Raw genomic sequence first — 11,504 nt, forward strand, 5'->3', positions numbered from 1 at the left:
GGCTGAAGTCGGACGCTTAACCGACTGCACCACCCAGGCGCCCCTTTGGCTCCCTCTTTGACTTCATTTCTTGAGACTCTTCCCCTTATTAATTTTACAAACACACTACCTTTCTTCCTGGTCCTCTAACACATCAAGCATGCTGCCACCTTTGCATTGACTCTTCCCTCTGTCTGTAATCTCTGTCCTCAAATATCACCTTTCATTTTATTCAGGTCTTTGGTTCCAGTCACAGTCACAGCTCTCTGGAGAACAGAGCTCCAGGCACGGACTTAAGCACTGTTAGTGCTCTATTTTGGAGGCAAATCTCACACAGCTGGTCACTCAGTATATTTGTTTCCTAGGGCTGTTGTAACAAAGTACCACAAACAGAGTCACCTAAAACAACAGAAATTTGTTGTCTTGCAGCTCTGGAGGCTAGAAATTCAAAATCAAGATGTTGGTAGGGCCATATGCCCTCTGAAACCTGTAGGGGATCCTTCCTCGTTTCTTCTAGCTTCTGGTGTTTGCTGACAATCCTTGGTGTTCCTTGGCTGGTAGATGCATCATTCCAACCTTGGTCTCTGTCATCACATGGCCGTCTTCTCCCTCTGTGTCTCTGTCTTTTCTTCTTATAAAGACATCAATCATATTGGGTTAGGACCTGCCCTGATGACCTCATCTTAACTCAATTACATCTGCAAAGACCCTCTCTCCAATAAGGTACTGGGTTCAAGATTTCAACATATCTTTTGGGGAACACAATCCAAACTACAGCAGTCAGTAAGCACATAGGCTTGGTCACAGAGATCGACTTCCGACAGGCTGTATAGAGAAATCATATATTGGAACAGTTCATCAGAGGGAAAAAGGGAGAGGACGTTTATCTGCCCAGTATCCTCCAGTCTCTTGTCTCCCACTGGTCACAATTCACTCAGGGGAATTAAATCCTCTGCATTTCCGTATTTCATCCTTTAGCCCCATCGGCAGTTGCTCAGGAGACAAAGCCCTGCAGTTTGGCGTTTCAGCTGAGTTTGGAGAGGAATGGGGAGAGGAGTCAGACATTCTAGACCTGCGACTAGTGATCCTCAGGCAGGGAAACCACAGGGGTCTGCACGGAGTCTGCAAGACTTTGCTGTGGCAACCAAAGAGGAGCAAGTGGCTGGGGATGAGACAGGTGGTGTACAGACAGGTCCCACACTCTGCTTAGATGTCACCTTCTCAGGGAGGTCTTTTCTGACTACTTCGTATCAAATAGAAGCCCCTTCTCCATCTCTGTACTACCTTATTTTGCTTAATTGTCCTTCATAGCCTGTCCCCACTAGACATATATTTATGTGTTAATTTGCTTATATTTATTTTACCCACTACAATATTCCATGCAAGTAGGACATTTGTCTGTTCTCTTCCCTAAGTGCCTAGCATAGTGCCTGGCACATTTGTAGGAGCTCAGTAAATATTTACTGACTTGAATGACTAGATGAATTAATGGTGTAAAGAAACGAACCTCCTGTTGGGAGGTAACTGAGTGGGTGGCAGTGGGGTTATCTTAGACACAGACACACCTATCACAAACAGGCCAGGGCCTAGCTTCACCTGAGGGGAAGGCTCCATTTCCAGGGTTTAAACTGTGCAGCTCCCAGAGTTGGTGAGGAGCTGCCAGAATCACAGCTGCAAAGCCTCAGGGCCATCAGGAAGAGGAAAGAACTGAGAGAATTGGAATCTCCCTGTTGTGAACTTGGAGAGCTGAAAGTGTGTGGTCCCCCTTGCCCTGCAGAGTCATAGCAGGTAAAGAATCCTGTCTTTGCCTCTTGACTTCTTCTAAGCCTCCTGAGTTATTTTCTGCCTCTGAAACTAAACTAGTACTTCTAATCCAGAAATGCCAGTAGATGTATCTTCTTTAGTAGCACAGCACTACCATATTTTTTTACGTGAAAATTGGGACACCTAAGCAAAAGAGCTCAAAATTTTATTCTCACTTTAAATGACAATTCTCTGTTTACTTCCTTCAAGTTCTGCATGTTTTGGGTTTAATATAATCAATATGATTTTTAGTCATAAACTCCTTTCTGTGCTTATTTTCTCTACGGAATCCACTATATGAAGCAATCTATTTTTGAAATATGTTGGAGCCCACATTGGATTACAGATGAAAAGGAGACTGTAACAAATGTTGGGTGGCTGTAATTCACTTGAAATTGTTTTCATGATAATTTTCCCTATTAGTGTGAAAAATGTGTATAATAACAAAGACAGAGATTTTCTGAGTTGAAGAATATACTATGCTCCTCTTGCATAATATTAAAAAGCAACAGTAGCTTGTTATTTCACCAAAATAGATATACTCCACTAGAAAATTGGCCTAAGACTAATGCTGTGACATGGTGACATTTTCCTCACCCCAAACTACTTAACCAAGTTCATTACTGCCTCTCTAACCAACTCAACCTGAACAAGTAGCATATAGTACTCTTCCACACACAGAGGGACATTTGTTTAGGTAAGGAAGGTTTTGGCTCTGGTGGTGATGAGGGAGCATGGGGCAAGCTGAGGGCAAAGTACAGGCTAACAGCATGCACCCCCGCTGCCCCAGGTAGGATATGTGTGATATTCCTCAGACACTCCTGGATGCCCAAGAACAAGGGAAAGGAAAGAAAGCAAATGGTTGGCTGACAGAGATCACAGTCATGCAGGACAGGAGTCTTCTATCCATAAGTTTATGGATAACTTAGTAAACTGCAAGAAAAAGGCAATCTTATCCATAGTCTGATCTCTGGAAACCTATCGACTCTGTTTCCAGGAGCCCTAATATCACCCTCATCAAGATGGAAAGGGGTTTAAGTGCTTGCCATGGTGGCATGGGAAACTAAGGCAAGTGAAAAATTAAATTCCCTTATTGCCAACAGCCCGTTGACGAGTCCTTGAAACAGGCAGAGAGACCTCCCTCTAGGAGTGCAGTTGCCTTGATGGTGACACTTTACTAGGGGCAAAAGGGACTCTTGGCTTAACATTATCCTGGACCCCCACTCCCACCCCAGGATCCTGTAAGTTGACTTTAACATATAAAAATTCCTTTAGAAACTTCCTTTATCTCAACTCCCCCAAGATATATGCTGGCAATCATACTCCAAGCTTATGGCTCCCTGATGTGCATCTGAAGGGTCTCATGACTGAGGTTTTACTAAATGGTAATAAATGGCATTTTCCTAACAGCAGCTAGCCACTCAAGGTCCTGGAAACCTTGTTTCCAAAGTGCCTTAGAGACTTACTCTATCCCTAACCCCCTCCCAACCTGAAGGTATATAATTAGTTACCTGTCACAACCCCAATGCAGCTCTTTCTTCCCATGAGTCCTGGCCCCATGCTTTAATAAAATCACCTTTTTGCACCAAAGATGTCTTCAAGAATTCTTTCTTGGCTGTTAACCCTGAAACCCCCACCATCACCCCAAAACCCCATCGGTGGGGTGTTGAACCTGCTCCTTATTTAGACCAGAGTGATTTGCCTATCAGTGATTTTCACAGTTCTTGATTACAGAGGAACTGTCCCTTCTGAAAACATGGCCAGGTGGAGCATTCAAACTCTTTCATAACCAATTCCCCTTAGGCAGGGGGTTCATATATGAACTAATGCAAATAACTACCAGTTTTCTTTATAGAGGTCAGTTTCTCTCTCTATAATACAATTTTACTTCTGGAGCAAAAGACTTTTCTTCTCTTTTAGGACTTGCTTCCGTAACTAAGTCATACATTTTATCTCTGAGTAATATTTTTTTTGAGAAGGTTCAGTTTAACTATGTCTCCACACTATACAATTTACCTTTCTGCAGAAGACTATTACCACACATAGCCTCTTTTTAGGGACTATAAAAACTGACAACTTAAAACTTTACATTAGTTCATCATGAATCTGGAAATTGGAAGGCAGTCACTAGATAATCCCAAGACTATTTTTCCTTGTTTTTCATAATATTTCAATGTTTACTTTAATTCCAGTGCCCCCAAATTGGATATATCTAAAGTGCAATTCAAACTGCATAGCTAATTCCTCTCTAATTGGCTCTTACATGCGATAATGATACATATACCAAAAACAAACAATTCTACTTTTAAAACTCACAAAGAAGCCTAATATGAGGTTCTAAAAATGGGTCATTGTGACTTTGCCTTATCGATAAAATTTTTATATTATCATCACCAAATTGTTAGCCACTTTCCTATCCCTGCCTATTGTTTTAAGATTTTAATCCAAATACACTCCCCCAAATTGACAAATCTTCCAAGTTTTAAATCAAGACCATGACGCTTGTTTATTATAAACCACAAATTGGGCCTCTCCTGATCAGACAGTTTTAATTATGCATTTCTTCTTTAGAAAGCTTATGAGACCACGTGAGCTACAGTCTCCTAATGAGTGTGGTATTCCTGTGGTAGTCCTTACAACTCCCAGGTGAATAGCCTTGCCTGGGAAAGGCAATTGTCTTAGTTGAGTAGGCATTAATGTTGAAGGTATGGAAAAGGAAGTTGGCTTGATTCCGTTTTCACTAGCCTATCACAGATGCTAAATTCAAGTTTCACCTGAGGCACCAAACTAGGATAGATATGAAATCCCAAAGTGAGGTGCCAAGATGCAGGCCTTCAATCAAAATACCAAAGAAGACAAAGATCAGCTCCATGAGTCTAAAACTTCTCATCGCAGGAGGAAATAGCAGTGTCCAGGAAGTGGAAACTCAAGGAGGATTTCCTAAGGAGTATTTTCTTGGTGAGAGCTGTGCTATGATTCCTACCACCAAGGGTGGGGGGTAGGGAAGGCTCCACTGGGCCACTCAGAGAACAGTTCCCTAAGTCAAGAGCAAGGGGAATTCATGTCTGACTCCAACCTTGGAATCTACAGATCAGGGGAGAGGATTTGTGAATTTCTTGGCAATGGGGGTAAGTGCTGTTGTTAGGACTAGACTGTGCTTTCAGAGTTTATCGGGGGGTGGGGGGAATAGGCACAAATATTTCTATGGACCAGATGTGAGACACATAGGAGAGAACAATCCCGCAGTCCCTATAAGTCCTGCTCAAGAAGACAGCTGGCAGGGGTGCCTGGGTGGCGCAGTCGGTTAAGCGTCCGACTTCAGCCAGGTCACGATCTCGTGGTCCGTGAGTTCGAGCCCCGCGTCAGGCTCTGGGCTGATGGCTCGGAGCCTGGAGCCTGTTTCCGATGCTGTGTCTCCCTCTCTCTCTGCCCCTCCCCCGTTCATGCTCTGTCTCTCTCTGTCCCAAAAATAAATAAACGTTGAAAAAAAAAATTAAAAAAAAAAAAAAAGAAGACAGCTGGGTATGGGTGGAGGGTAAATTCAGATGGTACAGAAGGAGGCAATTTGGAGGGGACCTCAGGGAAGCCAGGCCCGAAGGGGGAGCAGGTAGCCAAAACAGTGGCACTTGCCTACACTGAAGGCCCAGCAGGAAGGCTGACCAAGAATATGTGAAATACCCACGAGAGAAAGAGCTGACCTGATACCTTTGTCAGGCCTGGAAAATGTGATGCCAACTGTCCCAGCCAAGGGAGAACTTTCCTTTCCTCCTCTCCTTTTCTCTCCTCCCTTCCCTAATTCTTTGATTCTAGAAGGGTAAAACCTAGCAGGCATTAAGTACAGGCAGAAAGAGCAAGGAAAAAAGAAGCTGACCATATCTTCTTTCCTAAAGGCTGGAACCAGCCTGTGCCAGCTCTAAATGGGGGAGGAAGAGAGAATTCTCTATGAATAAAGATAGAAGTATTTAGTAATATATTGGTTTGGACACTTTAACAGAAAAACTGTAGTACTTTCTATCATCTATAAGTGACCAAAAAGGGCCTGAGTGGCTCAGTCAGCTAAGCAAAGTTTTCCAAAATGTATTCCAAGGACTACTAATTCCTAAAGATTTTAATAGGGACTCCATAGGGGCACCTGGGTGGCTCAGTCAGTTAAGCATCAGACTCTTGGTTTTGGCTCAGGTCATGATCTCATGGTTCACAGGTTCAAGCCCGTGTTGGGCTCTGTGCTGACAGTGCGGAGACTGCCTGGGATTCTCTCTGTCCTCCTTTCTCTGCCCCTTTCCACCTCCCCGACTTGTGCGCTCTCACTTGCATGTGCACACATCTCTCTCTCAAAATAAACTTAAAAAAAAAAAAAAAGTGACCAAAAAGCTATATATCCAGTGGCAGAGTAGAATTACCCTACTGAACAAGTCTAAAGCAGAGAGAAAAAACACTAAAATTGCTTTTATTTATTTTTTTAAAGTTGAAGTACATTTGACGTATAATATATTAGTTTCAAATGTACAACATAATAATTAGATATTATTATGATCACCATAATAAGTGAAATGATCACCACAATAAGTCTAGTTAACATCTATTACCACATATGGTTACAAAAATTTTTTCTTATAATGAATAAAGTTGCTTTCATAATTTCACCCAGAAGTCCTGCTTCTTCAATAAATTGGTTGTATCACCAGCAAGAGTGATGGATATATTTTTATAACCCACCTTCCAGTGAGGTAGCTAAAACAGGGTGAATCAGATTCTCCCTATACACAAATATGGGGATGTCTAATGAATGTCTAATCTATAACAGAATTCCCAGGACTGGGAAAATGCGAGGCCTTATTGTGCTTCTGTCACTGTGCTATTGATCTCTATATTATAATATGAAGAATGACACAGCCAGGTAAGCATAGAGTGAATGGAGAAAAGATTGTGAGGCCAAGTCTAAAATAGTCTTCAGGAAACTTTAGTGTTTCTCATGGAGGCAGACGCATCCTTTATATCTCACACAGGCAAAATGCATAATTAACAGATGCCAAGGCCCTTTAGTATAACAGATCTCAATTGATTGTCACCAGGTTCCCATGAAATGCAGAGGGCATTTCAGATAATAGCAGATGCTATTTATCTGCATTATACAGAAAGTAATAACTGTAATATAATATAGGTAATATTATATAATACAATAACAACAACAACAACAACAACAACAATAATGGCTAACGGTTATTGAGGATGCATTATGTACCTGGAACTTATGCTAAATTTCCTATAACCATCATATTTATGTATAATTCCATTAATGTCTCCACTTTACTGATGATGAAACAAGGTCTTAGGCTAAGTAATTCACTTAAGGTCAAACTGTAGATAGAGGATGGAACTGCAACTTAATCTCAACCGTTTCTCAAATTCCTAACCCTGAACCTCTGCTCAGATGAACAAAATGGAACTTGGACATTAAGTAACTCATTCAAAGTTCTACAATTAGTAGTCACTGGCATTAACGAACTTGGGTCTTGTAACCTATCCTTATCTCATTGGAGATCTTCAATGAAGATCTCAGCTCTCTCATAGAGAAAGAATTCACTAACCTATAGGAAGGAGATTAAACAAATATTTTTTGCCAATGAAAAAACAGGCCTCAAAGGAAGATACTTTAGGTAAATTATATCCATACATTAGAATATTTTGTAGCTATTATTTTAATGAAGATTATTTTAAACATGTAAAGCACTTTTCCATTCCAAATAGAAAAAGTTACATAAAATACTAATGCTTTCAAGTTTGTATGAATGCATGTATCTATAGACATATGCAGTTGACCTTTGCATACCTTGGGTTTGAACTGCAGGGGGTCCACTTACATGTGGATTTATTTTGATCAATATGGACAGTACAGTAAATGTACTTTCTCTTCCTTATGATCTTCTCAGTAATATTTTATTTCCTGAAGCTTACTTTATTGTAAGAATATAGTGCACAATACATATACATAATGAGGATTAGCTGACTGATGTTGATAAGGCTTCTGGTCAACAGTAGATTATTAGTAGTAAAGTTTTGGGGGAGTCAAAATTATATGCAGATTTGACTGCATGGAGGTGGGGATGGTGGGGAGGCGGTGGTGGGAGGCTGAAGGTGTGTGTGGTGTGTATATCAGCGCCCCAATCCTGAAGCGATTCAAGGGTCAACTGTACACGTAATTGAATGTAAGTAGCTAGTTATATGCATGTTTTTATGGGTGTATATATGATTGTATCTTTTTCAAATGGGAAATTAAGAATAAAATGCACTAAAGTATTAGAGATAAATTATTATCTCTAGGTGGTGGAATTATGGGTAGCTTTTACTTTTTCTCCTGTACTTTATTTTCCTCCAAAAGATCAATACATGTTCTTTTTTATTTCTCCTACCAGATGGGTTTATTATTTTATTATTATTATTATTTGCTTTTCCAGTTTTATTTGAGATATAATTTGCATACCATAAAATTCTCTCATTACAAAAAACTTTTTTTTTTTTACATTCATTTATTTTTGATAGACAGAGAGAGACAGAGCACAAGTGGGGAAGGCACAGAGAGAGAAGGAGACACAGGATCCGAAGCAGGCTCCAGGCTCCAAGCTGTCAGCAAAGAGCCCGACCCGGGGCTCAAACTCATAGACTGTGAGATCATGACCTGAGCTGAAGTCAGACGCTTAACCGACTGAGCCACCCAGGTGCCCCAAAATTCGCTCATTTTAAATACACCAATGATATTGTTAAATTTACAGAGTTGTGCATTCATCACAACAAGCCAATTTTAGCACACTTCCAACACTCCAAGATTTCTTGGGCCCATTTGCAGTCACTCCCCATTCCCACTCTCCAGACCTAGGCAATCCCTAATCTACTTTCTGTTTCTATAGACTTGCCTTTTCTGCACATTTTATCTAAATGGAATCATACCATATGTGGTCTTTTTAGTCTGGCTTGATTTACATTCTTTTAAAGAAAGAAAAAGAATAAATATTCTCTGGTTCTTTGCCTTTTGCATCAAAACCAAAGAAAATCCCTTACTTTCTTCCTCTTCATAATAGCATAATCATGTTACAACATCTTCTTTACCTCCGTAGTTCTTGACTCAAATCCCTTTTAGACACTAAGAGTAAGTTGTAGAACAGTGAACTTATTCCAGATATTTCAAGGGTCTCTCCTATCCTTGTTTCTCACAAGTTTCCTTATTTCTTTATATAAAAAAATACATAACTATTTTATTCTTATCACCTGGGCAGTCATTTTTTACTTGCCGTCTACTCTTGATTCTTTTGACCAAACCAGTGACTCCATCTCTGAAGTGCAAGGGCTTTGGAATCAGACCTGGGTCTGGTTCAGGAACCCCCAGTCCTGAGAGGCCAGTAGCTGGGCTCTCAAGAGCAAGTTATCAATCTTTCCTGAGGCTCAGTGTCCTTGTCCTGGTGAGTACACTGGAGTTACTGGTACCTACGACCACAGCTAAATGGGAACATAAGAGGGCTCTGGGTAAGCCAATGATTGCTGGTACTCCTTTGAAAGAATATTTTTTTTTTTAACGTTTATTTATTTTTGAGACAGAGAGAGACAGAGCATGAATGGGGGAGGGTCAGAGAGAGGGAGACACAGAATCTGAAACAGGCTCCAGGCTCTGAGCTGTCAGCACAGAGCCCGACGCGGGGCTCGAACTCACAGACCGCGAGATCATGACCTGAGCCGAAGTCGGCCGTTTAACCGACTGAGCCACCCAGGCTCCCCGAGAGAATATTTTTTAAATAATTCTTCAACTTCTATTTTGAGGAAAGACAGGGTTTCCATAGAGCAAAACAAGATGCCTTGCAGTTCATTAGACCTATGCTCCTTAGAATGCACATTTGACTTCTTGGGCTCTCATTGCCATGTCAAGTAGCTCATCAGGGTTCTTTTAACCCAAACAACACTCTCCCTCAAAGGACTGATAAATATAATTTTCTATGTTTCATTTTCCAAGATTTTTGTCCCTTTTTGTGGAGTAGTGGCCTGGGCAGCTTTCCTTCTGACTTGGCTTCATAGAATGTTCGGAAGATTAAATGGGATAACACTTGTGGAGATTTCTGCATAGCTTGTGACACCAACGGATATTCAATAAATGGTGACTCTTAGTATTATGGCCAAAAACCATGTCAACTCTGAGATTCTGGTAATGAAACATCATATACAGTCATTTTTTCCTCTAGCTCCTTACATTTATTCTTGAGTAAAGGCATTTTGAAAGAGCATTTGGTAACCTTGAAAGGTTCTCAAGAGCTCTTTATAAACAAATCTTAATAAATATGAGACCCATTTCCTCCCTCATACCTCTATCAGAAAGAAAAGCAGCAACAGAAATGCCTTTGGTACTCTTTGTATAGCGTAACATTTTAAATAGTACTTACCTAAAACATGATAGAAATGGATGGAGTTCAGCTGGGGACAAGCACCAAGCAGGGAGGTGTTGCTGAGAGAATGGGGTGGCAGGTCTGAAACCAGATCCTGACTATCGAGCAGAGGGAAAACAGCGAAGTCTTTGGAGGAGTTTTATTAGGATAAAAGCATCCCAGAATGCACCTGCTGTTTCATTCTCCAGTCTCCTTGAACCTCCTCTGAGCAGGGGAGTAAGGGCAGGGCAGGAGAGAAAAAAAACAAAGTGAGGTTAGCAGTGCTATGTCTCTTTTCCCATGATCTATTCCTAAAGGTACAGCATAAATATCAAAACAGGGTTTGGTAGTAGTCCGAAAGATTTAACTTGTCCCCAAATTCCTAAATAACGATTAGAGCTTAGTTTGATTTTTGGCTGAACGTAACCAAACAACTTCTAGGCATAACATTTGTTGTGCACGCCTACCAGGGACAGGATGAAGTGACCACCTACCCATTCAGCACTCCAGCCAAGGAAAGGGCCGGCACGTGGGGCCAACCATGCAAGTTTGCCCACGTGCCTTGGGATCTTGGCTCCCAGACCCCAAACCTCAGTTCTGCTTGTGGCTCCACTACTCCCCACTCTTAACTGTGTTTCTTCTCTCCATGCAGGTGATGGAGGCCCAAGCAGGTCCCAGGTTCAAGGCCAGAGACTTCGCTAGGCATCCCCTCAGTCACCGCTGGTGACCCTTCTGGCCTACTGGCTGCCCCCCCCCCCCGCCCCCTCCTGCTTCCAACATGCCTTCACTGCCCCTCCATTCCATCCCAGCTCTTCCTCACCCTTCAGGACAAACTGTTCCCTGGACTCCACACTTGGTGACTACCGTGGGTGCTCCGGCCCTAAGCCTTGATAACCTTCCTCTTCATCCCTTTTGAAAGGGGAAACGGGAAAGGTGACCAAGAAACCGCCAGCAAGTTTCGACCACCGCCGAGGAAGACTAATGGGTTTCTAAGGAAACAGGGAGGCAGCAGCCATTTTAGTGGCATTCGCTGTATGAAAAATATATACACTGACATTCACCCCCGCCCCCTCCTCCTCCCCCTCCCCCCTCCCCACCCGTGGCGCCTTCGCTCCGTCCGCGCTTCCGAGGCCCAGGTCTCCCCGAGACGTGCGGCCACCTGTCGCAGGTGGCCGGCCACGCTGGGTCGCCCCGAGCCGCCCTCCCCACAGCGGGCGGGACCGCGGGACTGCCCACCCCCGGCGCCGCAGTGCAGCTGCGGGCGGGCGGCTCGGGCCCTCCCGGTCCCCGCGTCCCGCCCCTCGAGTCCCCTCCCCC

At 42.6% G+C, this 11,504-nt stretch overlaps 1 long non-coding RNA gene across 2 annotated transcripts; it reads right to left on the reverse strand.

Annotated features, from left to right (window-relative positions):
• Positions 1-434: 434 nt before the first annotated feature.
• LOC121030706 (uncharacterized) lies at positions 435-11,417 on the reverse strand. Of its 2 annotated transcripts, none has more exons than XR_005790365.1 (4): positions 11,285-11,417; positions 11,008-11,096; positions 10,206-10,410; positions 435-804 (listed from the first exon to the last, which is right to left on the reverse strand). It is a non-coding gene; the product is annotated as an uncharacterized LOC121030706 (long non-coding RNA). The 2 variants fall into 2 exon arrangements; XR_005790364.1 differs by having other exon boundaries at positions 11,008-11,176.
• Between the last annotated feature and the right edge of the window lie 87 nt (positions 11,418-11,504).

The sequence above is a fragment of the Herpailurus yagouaroundi genome, unplaced genomic scaffold (assembly GCF_014898765.1).
Source record: "Herpailurus yagouaroundi ecotype Mexico unplaced genomic scaffold, PumYag 140, whole genome shotgun sequence".
Classification (NCBI taxonomy): Eukaryota; Metazoa; Chordata; class Mammalia; order Carnivora; family Felidae; genus Herpailurus; species Herpailurus yagouaroundi.